General features: G+C 42.9%; 1 protein-coding gene across 2 annotated transcripts in view; it reads left to right on the top strand.

Moving 5' to 3' along the window:
- The first annotated feature begins 922 nt into the window (after nucleotides 1-922).
- Nucleotides 923-15,408, top strand: part of CAB39 (calcium binding protein 39) — a 92,279-nt gene continuing 77,793 nt past the window's right edge. Inside the window, exon 1 of one of the 2 annotated variants that reach the window (XM_043444745.1) lies at nucleotides 923-1,305. The gene's annotated coding sequence lies outside the window, so the exon portion shown is untranslated. Of the gene's footprint in view, nucleotides 1,412-15,408 lie in introns of both variants that reach the window. The other variant, XM_043444746.1, reaches the window with a different exon arrangement.

The following is a 15,408-nucleotide window of genomic DNA, read 5'->3' as shown; positions in this document are numbered from 1 at the left end:
ATACGTCGATTTATTTATTGTCTGTCTTCAGTTCAGTCGCTCACTCGTGTCTGACTCTTTGCGACTGCAGCACGCCAGGCCTCCCTGTCCATCACTAACTCCCGGAGTTTACTCAAACTCATGTCCATTGAGCCGGTGATGCCATCCAACCATCTCATCCTCTGTCGTCCTCTTCTCCTCCCACCTTCAATCTTTAGGAGCAGGGAATGTTTTGTTCACTGCCCCACCACCTAGCATAGTGTCTGCCACACAGGAGATGCCCAAAAATACCTGCTCGATTACAAATTAAAAGAAAAGCAACAGAAAGAAATGAAGATACACACGTATGGCAACTGATACAGAGTCTGTTGTCGGAGCTTTGCAATGCATTATCCCGTTCATCCTCATTAGCCAATTATATATTATACTTTTGTGTGACTGTCTGTGAAGGAACGGAGGAATAAGGACAGGAAATAGCCCATAAGGACTAAATGGCGGAGTGGAGACTGAAATCCAGGCTGTTCCATCACTTTCTACGCTCTTTCTCGGAGGATGCTAAAAATGAGGGTTCTCTCTCCCTCGGAAGTATAAAGGAGTCTACACAAGTCGGCGCCCGACCTTTTAGCAGAAATAATGCTCTGTAAAGTTCGGGAAGTGTCGGAGAAAGTGGACGTAGGATTCCTCCGGGAAGAAGTGGTTGCACAGAAGAGATGGAGCTGAGCGCCAACGTTTAAGTGGCAGGTGAAGGGGGAGGAACCCTGGTTCTTGGCTTCCGCTTTTGTCTGCGCCCCTTCCCGCTTTGGCTCTGCGAGGACTCCTACGTGCCCCCGCCCTGAGTCCGCCCGTCCGCCTGGGGGCGCCCGAGGCCAAAGGCGTGGGGCGGGGGGCAGGGGGCGGGGCGTTACTGCGCCGCCCGACGTCGTGCCCTCCGCGGCTGCGCAGTTCGCACGTCAAAGCCGGGCTCGGGCCGGGAACGGGGGTTTCGGGGAGCGGCGCGGCCTGGGGAGCGTCTGAAGCTCCAGGAGCCGGGCGAAGGCGAAGGCAGCAGCGGGCCCCACCGCAAAGTCGCAGCTCGAACGAGTGAACGAAAGCAGCAGCAGCAGTGCGGCGGCCGCCGCGGGAGCATCTGGGCCGCCGTCCTCCCGCGCAGCCGCCGCCGCCGCAGGATCCTGTCGCCGGGAGCAGGAGCGGGCGGAAGACAACGGAGGGGCCGAGCGCCCGAGCCGCGCCGCGGGGACCGAGCGAGCAGCCCGAGGCGGCGGCGGCCGCCGAAGACGGGGACGGCGACGACGCGGAGGCGGAGAGGGAGCCGCCCGGCCCAGCCCCGTGAGTGACCCGCCGGCCCGACCCCGCTCGCGGCGCGGACGCCAAGCCTGGCTTCCGCCTCCCTACGGCCCCGGCCCCGGCCCCGAGGCTGCCTCCATTTTCTCCGGTTGGCAGTGGCGGGTGCCCCCCCACCCCAACTCCGGCCCAGGAATCGGCGGGAGCGGCCTGGCCTGCCCGCTCTTCGCCCGGGCCGGGCCCCTCGCGGGAGCCTTCCCAATTCCCCGTCCCTCCTCCCAATCTCGTCCTATCCGGCGCGGCGCCCAGGGGCCTGCGGCCCGGGTCTCCGGGGACCCCGTGTACCCCTGCCCGTCCTACGCCGTTCTCTGGCAGGGCTGACGGCGCCCGGGGTTGGGGGGGAGGGCGTCCGGGGCCCGGGCTGAGCCAACTGTCACTCCCACCGCACCAGGGCTCGGGGCCGCCGCGCTGCTTGCCCCCTGGTAAACTTCCCTGTGACTCGGAGGCGGGCGAGCATCTCTGCGATCTTCCTCTTGGGAACACCGCCTAACCGATTTCTGGTTAGGGAATGGTGCGGCCGGAGCGTTCCCCCGGGTTCGGTTGGACCAACCTGCGTGCTGACTCTGCTTGCAGGCGCCACCCCCGCCCTCCGGTCGGTCGGCGCCGGAGGGATTCAAAAGGTGAACCCGGGCCCCGGGGCCCCCTTCCCACCCTACCCCCCGCCACCCTCAGGGGGGACCTTAGACGCTCTTGGTGCTGGAGATTAGGCACGATACCGGGAAGGAGGCGATAAGTCCTGTGAAAGACCAACAAAATGCTAAAAAAGGTACCCGGGAAAGACTGGGGCCGATCGATCACAGCCTTCCGCCTAGTAGAAATCTGGAAGACTTCCTGGGCTAGGCGGTACACAGCCGATCTTGAAGGCCCTGTGGGGATTTGGGAGAGAGGAGGGTTTGCAGAAGAGAACAGTGTGTGGAGGGGCAGCAAAGCTAGAGAGGGACAAAGGTAAAAAGGTACAGTCTAGGAGTAGTAGATAATGCAGTTGGTAGCCTAAGGCCACGATGAGGAGTGGCGTGGTGGGGGTGGGTCGCCACAGTCGTTTGGGGTCCACATCCTGGAATACTGTAGAGGAGCTGTTTGAGTGGCATTCTAAGGAAAACTTAGAGCTCATTTCTGAGTTCCTCATGGGCCTAGAAATGGAAGCTGGGGAATATTAAAGGCGTTCCTGTGAAAGAAAGGAGAGGAGGAGGCCCAGTAAAGAGTTGACATTCTGTGCCTTGAATATAATGCACTTTGAGATAGATTTTGACAGCTTTCTGGATGTTCAGATAAATCCATGTCCAGGCTAGGCCAAAGTACCTTTTGCAAAAAACTTCAATAGATATCAGACTTTTAAGTAGTAATGGAAAGATGTGTATAAAATGAGATGTTTCTGTTGGTGCGGTAAGCTAAAATGCATCAGAACTTCTCGCACTGTGTATTAGATGCCTACATTTTGGGACTGCTGAGCTGAACATAACTCAGTTATTTGAGATGGTGTTTGTGTAAGGCAATATAAATGGATATTTTAAAAAATCAGATTGTTACTAATAAAAAGTTGGACATAGAAACTTCTTGTAGAAAGGTAAACATTTCTTTATTAGTTTTTTAGTTATGAAAAATTTATAGGAGAACTAGAAGTGAAAGTCTTTGGCTTTATTTTGTTCCCTTTTTCCAGATAACTAGCAAATAAAGCCCTTGTATTTGAAGTCTAAAAAGTCTGTGGAAGCAGCTTAGAACCGGTGTTGGTTTTGTGAACCCTTATTTGTTGTTTGCTTATATGACAAGTGAATGTCAATTTTTTCAGTTAAAAAGACAGACTTGTAAAATGCAGGAAGTATTGTAAAATTTTAAAAAATTATCTTCTGTAATCTTATCGCTTAGATTTTGTTCTTGTTAACATTTTTGCATGTTCCTTTTTATTTTTTCTATTTTTGCTTTACATAATGAAATAAGCTATATAAATACAGATATATATATATGTATAGTTTTTATTAGGCTTTTCCTTTTTGTCATTGAATATCTTCATATAAAAATATTTTTACCCAGATGTAAGGGAAATCTTCTTAAGTGTATTATTTTTTTTTCTGTCAGGATTGACTTATTTACCTCAGATAAAATGCAGTGATCAGGCTTAGTAATTATTGCTGAGACACAACTTTTTGTAAAGCCTTCTTGTTTGAAGACTGTTAACTTTTCTGTAAGATTTGGATCCTGTTGCTTATTGAATAAAGAAAGGTTTTATCATTTCGAATGTGTGCTGTCATCAGGTACAGAAGAGATCACATATTTCTGCTTTATGAGTGGATGTAATTTTAAAAAGGCACTATAAAAAGAGTAGTTTCATAGCTGGTTTAATATCTCCCATACACTGTGATGTACCTCCCCCACCCACCACATCCCACCTCCCCCTACCCCTGAAAATGTCTTTATACTAAGCCCATTCATCTAACCTTTTGATCATGACATCACAAAGATTCAGACTATGTATTTGATTTTTCTGTTGGTATTTCTTTGTGAAATACAGAATTTGTCGTGAAATAATTTGCTGCTGTTAAAACTTTCATGGCAGATCACCGTAGTTCATTCTCAGGTTCTTATTTAAGCCCGTTTTCCCTTGTGCTTTACAGTCAGTGAGGTCTCTATTTCTGTTTCTCACGGCATTTAAAGTGGGATACTGAGTTAGAGTGTGTAAGTTTTCATAAGGTTAATGTAAAAGAATAGCTGAGAAAGCCCAGTTTAACTATGGGGCTTAGTTTTATAATATGGTTTCACTTGTTTTATATATGTATTTATTTTTTGGCCACACTCTATGGCATGTGGGATCTTAGTTCCCAGGCCAGGGATCGAACTTGTGTCCCCTGGCAGAGTCTTAATCACTGGACCGTCAAGGAAGTCCGAATGTGGTTTTATTTGAATCTTTTACGTTGTAAATGTGTATACCACACGGCATCCTTTATTACTTTTGAATATTTATTAAAGTATTTTTCTTTGGATAAACTTCTTTAGGTTATGTGTGTGTGTGTGTTAGTTGCTTAGTCATGCCCGACTCTTTGTGACCCCCATAGACTGCTGCCCACCAGGCTCCTCTGTCCATGGGATTCTCCAGGCAGGAATACTGGAGTGGGTTGCCATTTCCTTCTCCATCTTTAGGTTATAGATTTCCGCAGTAACTGCCATACTATGCCAGGATCCTTTTTTCCAGGAGAAGTTGATCATTCACAGTTGTACCATCTGCCATAAAAATATAGACACAAACCCAAATCCCCCCACTTTGGCAGGGAAAATTAAAATCCAGTATAGGGCAGGACTTCCTGTTAGGTAGTATCTTCTGGCTACCTTTCCAGTGATCTTTTAAAAATCAGTTTCCCTCCTTTCCATGGCTCCTTTTACCTAGAACTTTGATTATATGGGTGTTGTTGGGTATTAATAGAAATAGGAATCCTGTAGGTGGATTAGTATAGATAATGGCAAAATGTTGGTAAAACTTTATGTGATGAAATTATGGAAAAGATCAAATCTTTGAACCTCTGAATTAGATTGCTCGTGATTTCTTTTGTTATTATTGAGGTTATAAAGATCTTGTATTTGTGTGAATGCATATCAAACCAAGTAGCCTAAATATTGCATAACAATTTAGTCATTGGTCTATATTTTTTATTGAAAAGAAGACTGGTTTTGGAGCCATCCTTAATTTAAAAAGGAATTGAGCTGTGTGAATTCTTACTTTATGTGTCTTACCACTCAGATGACCATCCAACTGGACCATAATCACTACCTTTATCAGTCCGTAGTATGAGGGCAGAGCAAAGTGAGGCAAATGTCTGTACCACCAGTATTTATAGAGTAGATCCTTCTGGAAGTAAACGCTAAATGTTGTTTCGGTTTCTTGGGCCTCCCAAAGATTCTGAAAAGTTACTGTAAGACTGGGCAGCAGATGATAGATTCTGGTGATGAAAACAGCTTATTGCAGTCAGCATTTTTGGAAGGAGGGGGTGTGTGTGTGTACATACGTGTGTGTATGTAAGTGTGTGTGTGTTGTCCTTCAATGTACCGTTTCTACTCTGTTGCGCTTCCTGGCCCTACTGTGCTTTTTAATTTTCTCTTGAGATAGGGGTGAGGGAATGGCAGAATTGTGGTTTTTAGCAACTGTGATGTCAGGTTGGCAGAGGAAGGAAGAGCGGCATACAGAGAATTGCAGGAAATCAGTCAGGTGTGAAGTAGCTCCAAAGGGGAGAGGTCCAGCCTGCCCTGGTCATTTATGTTGGGCAGCGGCTGGCACATACCTGTTTTCATAACCCTTCATACATTGTGTCTAATTTGAGATTTCGATGCTCCGAATACAGCGTTTAAGTTGTAGGTTTGTATGTGCTTCTTTGTATGTATATGTGCATTTTCCTGTGTGCAGTTACAAAGGCAGAAAAATCCGGTTAACCAATATTTAGTGGCAGTCTGGTTTTATACAATAATTATTCTTCAGGAGCATTATCCAGTAGATAAATTTTTGATGACCAGGGAAGTATGATAATGTTAAAGCAGCATCCCAGCACTTTGATTATTTTGATAAAATATTTGAGAAACAAAATACACATTTTGTAGCTTGATCTTAATTAAGTTGCTGCTTTATTACTTTGTTTAATGATCTGTAGCTTGTTCTTTTACAGGGTACTGTTAACGTGTTAGTCACTGTTCTCTCCCTCCAATAGATTATTTATCAGCTGTATTTAGGCACAAGGAGGAAATAGCATGAACAGATTTGCATTTACGTGTCTACAGTTTAAGACCCTCTCTGGGACTTATAGGATTCTGGGAGCCGGTGTCACTAGTGGTTAAAAGCACCGATGCAGCCAGACTCCTGCATTGTTGAACCCTCACCCCCTCCTGTGGGCTGTGTAACTAGGTGAATTCCTTCACTTCTCTGTAGCTTAGAGTCCTTGGATAGGTACAGACCTGTGGTCCTCAACCTCCAGGTCATGGGCCAGTACTTCCTGTCAGATCAGGAGTGGCATTAGATTAGAAATAAAGTGCACAATAAATGTAATGTGTTTGAATCATCTCGAAACCAGCCCCCTGCTTCCCAGTCCCTGGAAAAACTGTCTTCCCCGAAACCGGTCCTGGTGCCAAAAAGGTTGGGACTGCTGCTGCTATAGACCATCTGAGAAGACTGTAGGGGGTTAAATGAGTTACTGTGTCTAGAGTGTTTAGAACAGGGCCTGGCACACACTAAGTTTTGAGCAAGTATTTGAACCCAGATCCGCCTCACTTCAAAATGTGGGCACCCGGAAACAGCATGACTCTCTCATATGAAATAGTTTTGTTTCCCTCTTTAGGGTCTTGGTTTCTTGCTGACTGTTTTTGGTTTAGTACTTTAGAACGAAGCTTTGTATGTGTACCCTAACGTGGTGGTGGTGCTGATGCTGGACTGTTTCTAGTAGAAGAAACATGAGAGCTTTGGGAATCCTGTGGTCGGAACGGTTCTTTCCACACCATGCTGGAGCAGCAGGTGGCTGCCTTGGAGCTGTAACTGACAGAGCTTTCTCAAAGTATAGTCACTTGCTGAGGGTTGTGCTGCTTATTAGTTGCAGGGCTGATGTAGAACCTGATTCTCTGCTCTTTATCCAGTTTGCTTGAAAGTTAGTTTTATACTTTATGTAGTAGTGTATTTGAAAATTTTCACCAACATCTGCAAAGATTGTATTCATATGTTAAATGCTTTGTGGCACATAGTCCTTTTTTTTTTTAAGGAGTTTAATATACTAATGTTTATAATTATGATGTAGCTAGCAAGTTTTTTTTGTTAGGCGGAGCTAGTTGTAAGAATATGAAGTTGAAATAGAATCAAGTAGTATTATATATTATATTCATTATAGACGGAAGCGAAAGTGAGGGCATGTCCAAGGTCACGCAGACATTGCACAGTTGAGCAGGGATTTGAACCCCGATCTGCCTGACTGCTAAGTGTGTGCTCGCCACAACACAGCGTTTGTTGTTAGGTCGCTAAGTCGTGTCCGCCTCTTTGCAACCCTCTTGTAGTCTGTAGCCTGCCAGGCTCCTCTGTCCATGAGACACACTATGACTCTCTCATATGAAATACTTTTATTTCCTTCCATAGGGTCTTAGTTTCTTGCTGACTTATTTGGTTCAGTAACTTTAGAATGAAAGTTTGTAAATAGACCCTAATGGGGGCATTAATAGGTTTCTAGGCAGCAACCACATATTGTAACACAGAATGAGATGTTGTATTCTAAATGCTTTAGTTATATAGAGTCATAATTTGATGAGTGGTTTATAGGTTTATTTGGCCGGTAAGTAGTGTTTGTTTTCCATGTTAGTCTGTAAGAAGATGAGAGACCTTGTGTTATAGTGGGCAATGCAGAAGCCTGGCAGATTGAAAGGTTTCTGGGCTGGGTCCTGACTTGTTCGCTAACCATGTCACTCTGGGTGAGTCTTTCCACCTCTCTAGGCTTCAGTTATCCCATTATTATACTCAGGGGACCAAACTGAAAAGCCCTTTCAGTCTCTTTTGCTCTTTTTTTCAGTGATCCTATGTGTAAGCTTTCTGTAGGCCTTTTTCCCCCTCTCCTGGACACCTCTCCTTTTGCTTGTGGTCTTAAAGTCAAGTTTCTTTACATGAGCTCTGAGGCCATGCTCTTAACTTTTTTTTCTGCTGGTTGTGTTCTGACGCTTCATATTATTTCACTACTACTGTATTGCTTCAGGTAATAGTATATCAAAATCTATTTTTTCCCCAAATTTTCTTTTTTTGTACTTATGAATAAATGATTGGGAACTAATATTTGTTACTAAGCTTAGTAAGTTAATGATAAACAAATCTTCAAGCCTCATAACTAGTTTCATTTGTCAGCTTTTAAGCAGTATATGTTGTAAAGTTCTGTGAGCTGTTTTGGGGAAAGGGAAAATATTAACTGAAGGCAGTGTGAGTGGAAAAGAAAGGGCCAATAATGTAGAAACCAATTGGAAGATGTGAAGAACATGCCTAAGATATTAATAGTGTTCTTTGGTTGTATTGGTACTAATCCTCCACCTGTGAAGGGGTGGTAGGCTGGCCTAGATAGGATTGTTTCCAGCCCAGAGTTCTGTTACTGATAAGAGATGAGAGCAGTATTCACCACCCCTGAACATTTATAGCTCCTCAGACATCTATGATGAATGTGTTTGTTCCGCAGGCAGTTTTTATTGCCCGTTATACTGGTCTTGTTCTGTATGCCAGTCTCAGAGTTTCCAGGTAAATAGCTCTTCCCCTCTTTGATGGCATGTTAAGAGCTAGTTTATGACTGTGGATTCTCCAACAGAGAGACAGCAACTCAGGTCACAGAAATGATCCTTGCAGATCATTTGTGTGCATGCTTGCCAAGTCACTTCAGTTGTATTGGACTCTTTGCAACCCTATGGACCGTAGCCCGCCAGGCTCCTTTGTCCATGGGATTCTCCAGGCAAGAATACTGGAGTGGGTTGCCGTACCTCTCCTCTAGAGGATCTTCCCAACCCAGGGACCAAACCAAACCCATGTCTCTTACATCCCCTGCACTGGCAGGCAGATTCTTTACCACTAGTGCCACCTGGGAAGCCCTACAGATTGTTTGGCTGTTTCTTTGCAGTATGGTTTTATTCTCTATTCTGTGTGTGTGTGTGTGAGAGAGAGAGAGACACATTTCTCCTGAGTATGTAGGTTTTTGTATCAATAGATTTCCCATGTAAATTTTGTACAATAGATTGTAATATAGCTGAGTTGCTGGTTTTCTTTTAACCTTTTTGCATATCTCTTTTTCCCTCTTCCCCCATATCCTGTTTTCAGAGTATGATACATTGTTTCTGTAAGTATTTATTAAATGATTCAGTTATATAGTATTCTGATAAAACTACTCAGCAGAGATGAAATACTTAACCAAAGCACAGTTTTCTGTGTATTTTATTTCTCTCTGCTATCTTTATACTTATTTGATTGAGGTTTCTTGCTGTAAAGCTGAAGCTTATTAGGATCTCCTTTGTCCTGATAAGTTCACATAAAGCAGTATTTCCTTAATTGTGTTTTGCAGAACACTAGTTTTAGGAGAGATTACTAGTTGGTGGGAGAGGCTCCAGAGAAATGTTAAGTTTAGGAAAGCACTGGATTAAAAACAGTTAATCAGTTTTTATTTTTTGATGATGGTTGTGTTACTGTGTTTCTGCAGAGCTTTTCAGAGTTTTAATAATGTGCATTATGACTGTCCAGGAGGGACTGCAGTGTGCAGTATTTCACCATTTGTCAAGTGCACTTGGTCACAGAAACATCTTCTTTCCCCAGGAAATGACCACAGACACCTTGAAGGAGGGGTCTATTAGAGCATGATTTGGAGAAAACTCTTATTTTCATACTTATTAGTATGGAATTCAAAACATTTGCTTTATAATTGTAATGATTACTTACAAGTTGGAATTCAACTAAGATTGAATAATTTATTTTCAATTATGTTTGAAAGAATGAATATCTTAGATGAGTGACTTTTCAAGCCTTTTTTTTTTTTTTAACTTCAGCCCATAGTGAGAAATTACATTTTTGATCAATGGCCCAGCACATATATAAACACACTGTCAAAACTGAAAAAGAAGTTTCATGAAATAATACTTAGGCCTTCCTATGTACAATGAGTGCATTCTGATACTTTTTATTCTGTTTTTAAATGTATGTTCAGTTCAGTTCAGTCACTCAGTCATGTCCGACTCTTTGCGACTCCATGAATTGCAGCATGCCAGGCCTCCCTGTCTATCATCAACTCTTGGAGTCTACCCAAACCCGTGTCCATCGAGTCGGTGATGCCATCCAGCCATCTCATCCTCTGTCGTCCCCTTCTCCTGCCCCCAATCCCTCCTAGCATCAGGGTCTTTTCCAGTGAGTCAACTCTTCACATGAGGTAGCCAAAGTACTGGAGTTTCAGCTTCAGCATCAGTCCCTCCAATGAACACCCAGGACTGATCTCCTTTAGGACGGACTGGTTGGATCTCCTTGCAGTCCAAGGGACTCTCAAGAGTCTTCCCCAACACCATTGTTCAAAAGCATCAATTTTTCGGCGCTCAGCTTTCTTCACAGTCCAACTCTCACATCCATACATGACCACTGGAAAAACCATAGCCTTGACCAGACGGACCTTTGTTGGCAAAGTAATGTCTCTGCTTTTTAATATGCTATCTAGGTTGGTCATAACTTTCCTTCCAAGGAGTAAGCGTCTTTTAATTTCATGGCTGTTATTAGGTCCTCAAATAATTCCCCATTTAGTTTGAGAAACACTGTGAGATTACATGAATTTATAAACTCTTTAAGATGTTAGGGTGAGAAGATACTGTCAAGATTGTTTTGTGAGTGGGGAAACTAGAGCTTAGCCTGCAAGAGGAAGGATTCTGGCCTTAGAATTCCTGGATTTAGATTCTGGTTGTTTGCTTGGGCAGGGCGTTCAGTGCCCATTCTGCCTCAGCTCTCTTATCAGTAAAATAGCGAGAGTAGAACCTATGCATGCAGTAGTCCTGAGGACTCAGTAAGAAATGCTTTGCATAACATGTCTGATAGACTCTAAGTGCCCCAAACCTCATAGCTAACTCAAGTTCAAAAACTCCTTCCGCTGCACTGTACATACTTTCGAAAATATTTTAGGACTTTGAAAGTGTTAAAGTGGCCTTCAAGTGAACCTGAACTCTTTTTTTGATACGTAGCTGGATATATCATTTGTTCTGATGTTGCTGCTGCTGCTGCTAAGTCACTTCAGTCGTGTCCGACTCTGTGTGACCCCATAGACGCCAGCCCACCAGGCTCCGCTGTCCCTGGGACTCTCCAGGCAAGAACACTGGAGTGGGTTGTCATTTCCTTCTCCAATGCATGAAAGTGAAAAGTGAAAGTGAAGTCGCTCAGTCGTGTCCGACTCTTGGTGACCCCATGGACTGCAGCCTACCAGGCTCCTTCGTCCATGGGATTTTCCAGGAAAGGTTACTGGAGTGGGTTGCCATTGCCTTCTCCATTTCTGATGTTAGCCCTTTGGAATACTAAGCTTTAAAATAGCCATAAAGTGAAAGTTGCTTAGTTGTGCCCCAACTCTTGGCAACCCGATGGACTATAGCTCACCAGGCTCCTCTGTCCATGGAATTTTCCAGGCAAGAATACTGGAGTTGGTAGCCATTCCCTTCTCCAGGGATCTTCCTGACCCAAGGATTGAACCAGGATCTCCTGCATCGCAGGTGGATTCTTTACCATCTGAGCCACCAGGGAAGCTATTCAGTTCAGTTCAGTTCAGTCCCTCAGTCGTGTCCGACTCTTTGCGACCCCGTGAATTGCAGCACGCCTATTAGGACCCAGTTAAAGTTGATTTGCCTCATAATTGCTTCATGCCATATTCTTGTATTTTTTAAACTATTTATAACAATATCTTAAGTTTAGAATAATCTTTCTTTATAGCATGTAGTTAAATACACATAAGTACATACCTATATCAGTGATTAATTTAGTATTCTTACAGTTGTAGTTCACTGAAAGAAGGACAAGGTAAAGTTTGCTGTTTCCTGTTATATCTCTTTTCTGCAGTTTTTTAAATCCCCCTCTCAATATTTTATAATGCTATTGGGGGTTTAATTTTTGTGTCCTAACCTAAGAAAAGGAATATTTAGAGGGTGTTAACAATGGCAGAGGCCAAATCAGTTTGTAGACTACTCTCCTTCATCCTGAACTTAGCTGGCTACTGCAGACATTTTTGTCACTTACTGAGGCATTTTCATTGTCTGTCCCTGATTATATTTTCTCTTTTTGTTTCTTTAATTGCCCATTTGTCCTCAGTTTGACCAGAAGTTGCTGAAATGAGAGGTAGAACCTCTCATTCAATGAACATTATTGAGGCAGACCAATTCAGTATTAAAGAGGCATCTGTGCTTATGTAAGCAAAAGGAGTGAGGTAAAAAGAATAAATATACTAACATGGCACATGTGTGTTACCTGCTGGTATAAAGTTTAAGATCTCTTTATATATCTGCCTCATTTAATCCTGTAATCTATTTTCATTCCCTTGTTTTCAGTTGAAAAAGAGAAGCTCCGTAATTGGCCTGAAGTCACACCCCTAGAGAGGGGCCCTAGGTGTGAAACCCTGGTCGCAGAGGGCGCGCTCATGTCCCACCGTGCTCTGTTGTTTTCACCACAAGCTGTTAGAATGTCGACTCATCCCGGAACATAGGGAATTTCTGTTACAGAAACAAATGACGTCAAGGTTTTTTGGTCAGCACATGTGATATCCTAGGATGCTGAGAGGACTTTCACATTGCCGAGTAGCTGTTGGTGGTCTTCGAGGAGCAGTGAAGAGAGGGATCTGTGTAGGAAGAGGAGGGAAGCTCACGTACTGTACTTCCAAAAAAGGAAAAGGTGGAATCCACCACTCATAGGCACTAAACTCAGTGTTGATTGCTGGACAGATTCCAGAAAGGGGTGCAGCCTTAGCAGAGTGCTGATTTCCAGAGGCTGCTGTCCATTTATTAACTCTTTCTTTTCCTCCTAGGATTCTGTTAAGTTCCTGGATAATGAGCATGTAGCCAAAGTACGGATCTGTAATGGTTCATTGTTTCATTCATATTTGAGATTGACTGAAAAAATGTTAAATCATACAATTTAAGTTGAAATATCTTTTAGGACTTAGAAATCATTTTGATGTCTTTACAAGATCATCTTACTTATGTTCATTGTATTAGAATATAGCTTTATAATAATATGCTTTTCCTAAGCTGCATCTGGCAAGTCAGTCTCAGAAACAGTAGCCCCGTGCCTTGCCTTCTCGAGTAGGCGAGAAGGAACTAGAACTTGTCCCATCTTCCTGCATGTGCACACAGCAAAGTAAATATTAGTACTTCCTAGTTTCATGCTGTTAAAATCATTCATCCCTGTTCCCTGAGATTGGTTGTAACCATTTGTTTATTCAAGAGTTAGTTGTCTTGCTCCTGAAGACGGTCTAGTGAGTGACTGGAAGTGGGTTGATGGGAAGAGGACTGGACAATAGGAGCGTGCACTCTGCCCTCTCGAAAGCTAAAAACTTACCGAGAGGGAGCTGAGGGTGACAAATGTTAGCTTTTTTCTTCTTTATCTTATGAAAGCTCTCACACTACTGAGTGTCCTTATCCTAGGATATCATAGGTGTTGGAAAGGGCACAACTATCTTTTGCAGATGCTTCTTAAGAAGAGGAAGGAATAAGGAATAGGGAAGAGGAACAAGACATAGCAGTACATCCAGAAGGAAGTGACCAGAGAGAGTCAGTAGCTCTAAATTTGTATGTCATGTGCAACTTTGAAAGAGCTGATGATGAAAGCGGAACTGGTTGCTCTTGGGGATTGTTTTGAGCTGGAGCACTTGAATAGTGTGTTAATTATGAAGTATAGTAAATGTATGTTAAAGGCCATGGCCTCCCAACCAAAAGAGGGAGGGGAGCTTTGGACTTCTATAATATAGAAATGATAAGTTCTTTTAAAAATCTTGGAATACTTATCAATAATCTATCTTGATAATTTTAGATCTAGAAAAATACCAGGATATGTAAAATTCACTTTTAAAAGGTAGCATGAACTCTTAAAAACATAATAAAATAGAAGAACGACAACCTGATAAGACATCACAAAAGAAGAAAACTGTTTCAATTTCACATATCAGAATAACCGTGAAAATTCTCAATAAAGCACCAGCAAATTTAATTAAGTAGGAAATTCTCTTATAAGACAAAGGACATGTAACACTTGGTATTTACTGTATGCCCTTGTTCTAATATATTATCTCGGTTCACAGTCCTCAAAACTACCAATGGCATTTTTCACCGAACTAGAAAAAAATTTCACAAATCACATGGAGACACAGAAGACCTCAAATAGCCAAAGCAGTCTTGAGAAAGAAGAATGGAGCTGGAGGAATCAACCTTCCTGACAAAGCTGCAGTCATCAAGACAGTATGGCCCTGGGACAAAAACAGAAATATAGACCAAAGGAACAAAATAGAAAGCCCAGAAATAAACCCATGCACCTATGGGTACCTTATTTTTGACAAAGGAGGCAAGAATATACATTGGGGCAAAGACAGCCTCTTCAATAAATGGTGCTGGGAAAACTGGACGAGTAAGAGAATGAAATTAGAACACTTCCTAGCACCATACACAATGATAAACTCAAAATGGAATAAAGACCTAAATGTAAGACCAGAAACTATTAAACTCTTAGAGGAGAACATAGGCAGAACACTCACTGACATAAGTCAAAGCAGGATCCTCTATGACCCACCTCCTAGAGTAATGGAAATAAAAACAAAAGTAAACAGGTGGGACCTGATTAAACTTAAAAGCTTTTGCACAGCAAAGGAAGCTATAAGCAAGGTGAAAAGACAACCCTCAGAATGGGAGAAAATAATAGCAAATGAAAAAATGATAAAAGATTAATTTCCAAAATATACAGGCAGCTCATACAACTCAATACCAGAACAGCAAACAACCCAGTCAAAAAGTGGGGAAAAGACCTAAACAGACATTTCTCCAAAGAAGACATACAGATGGCTAACAAACACATGAAAAGATGTTCAACATTGCTCATTAGCAGAGGAATGCAAATCAAAACTACAATGAGATAACACCTCATACCAGTCAGAATGGCTGTCATCAAAAAGTCTACAAACAATAAATGCTGGAGAGGGTGTGTAGAAAAGGGAATGCTCTCGCACTGTTGGTGGGAATGTAAATTGATACAGCCACTATGGAAGATGGTATGGAGAGTCCTTAAAAAACTAGGAATAAAACTACCATATGACCCAGCAATTTCACTCCTAGGCGTATACCCTGAGAAAACCAAAACTGAAAAAGACACATGTATCCCATTGTTCTTTGCAGCACTGTTTACAATAGCTAGAACAGGAAGCAACCTAGATGTCCACTGACAGATGAATGGATAAAGAAGTTGTGGTACATATACACAATGGAATATTACTCAGCCATAAAAAGGAACACATTTGAGTCAGTTCTAATGAGGTGGATGAACCTAGAGCCTATTATACAAAATGAAGTAAGTCAGAAAGAGAAAGATAAATATCATAGTCTAACACATACATACGGAATCTA

Source organism: Cervus canadensis, chromosome 24 (genome assembly GCF_019320065.1).
Source record: "Cervus canadensis isolate Bull #8, Minnesota chromosome 24, ASM1932006v1, whole genome shotgun sequence".
NCBI lineage: Eukaryota > Metazoa > Chordata > Mammalia > Artiodactyla > Cervidae > Cervus > Cervus canadensis.
Note: the sequence above shows the minus strand (reverse complement) of the source record. Positions and strands in the feature narration are given on the sequence as shown.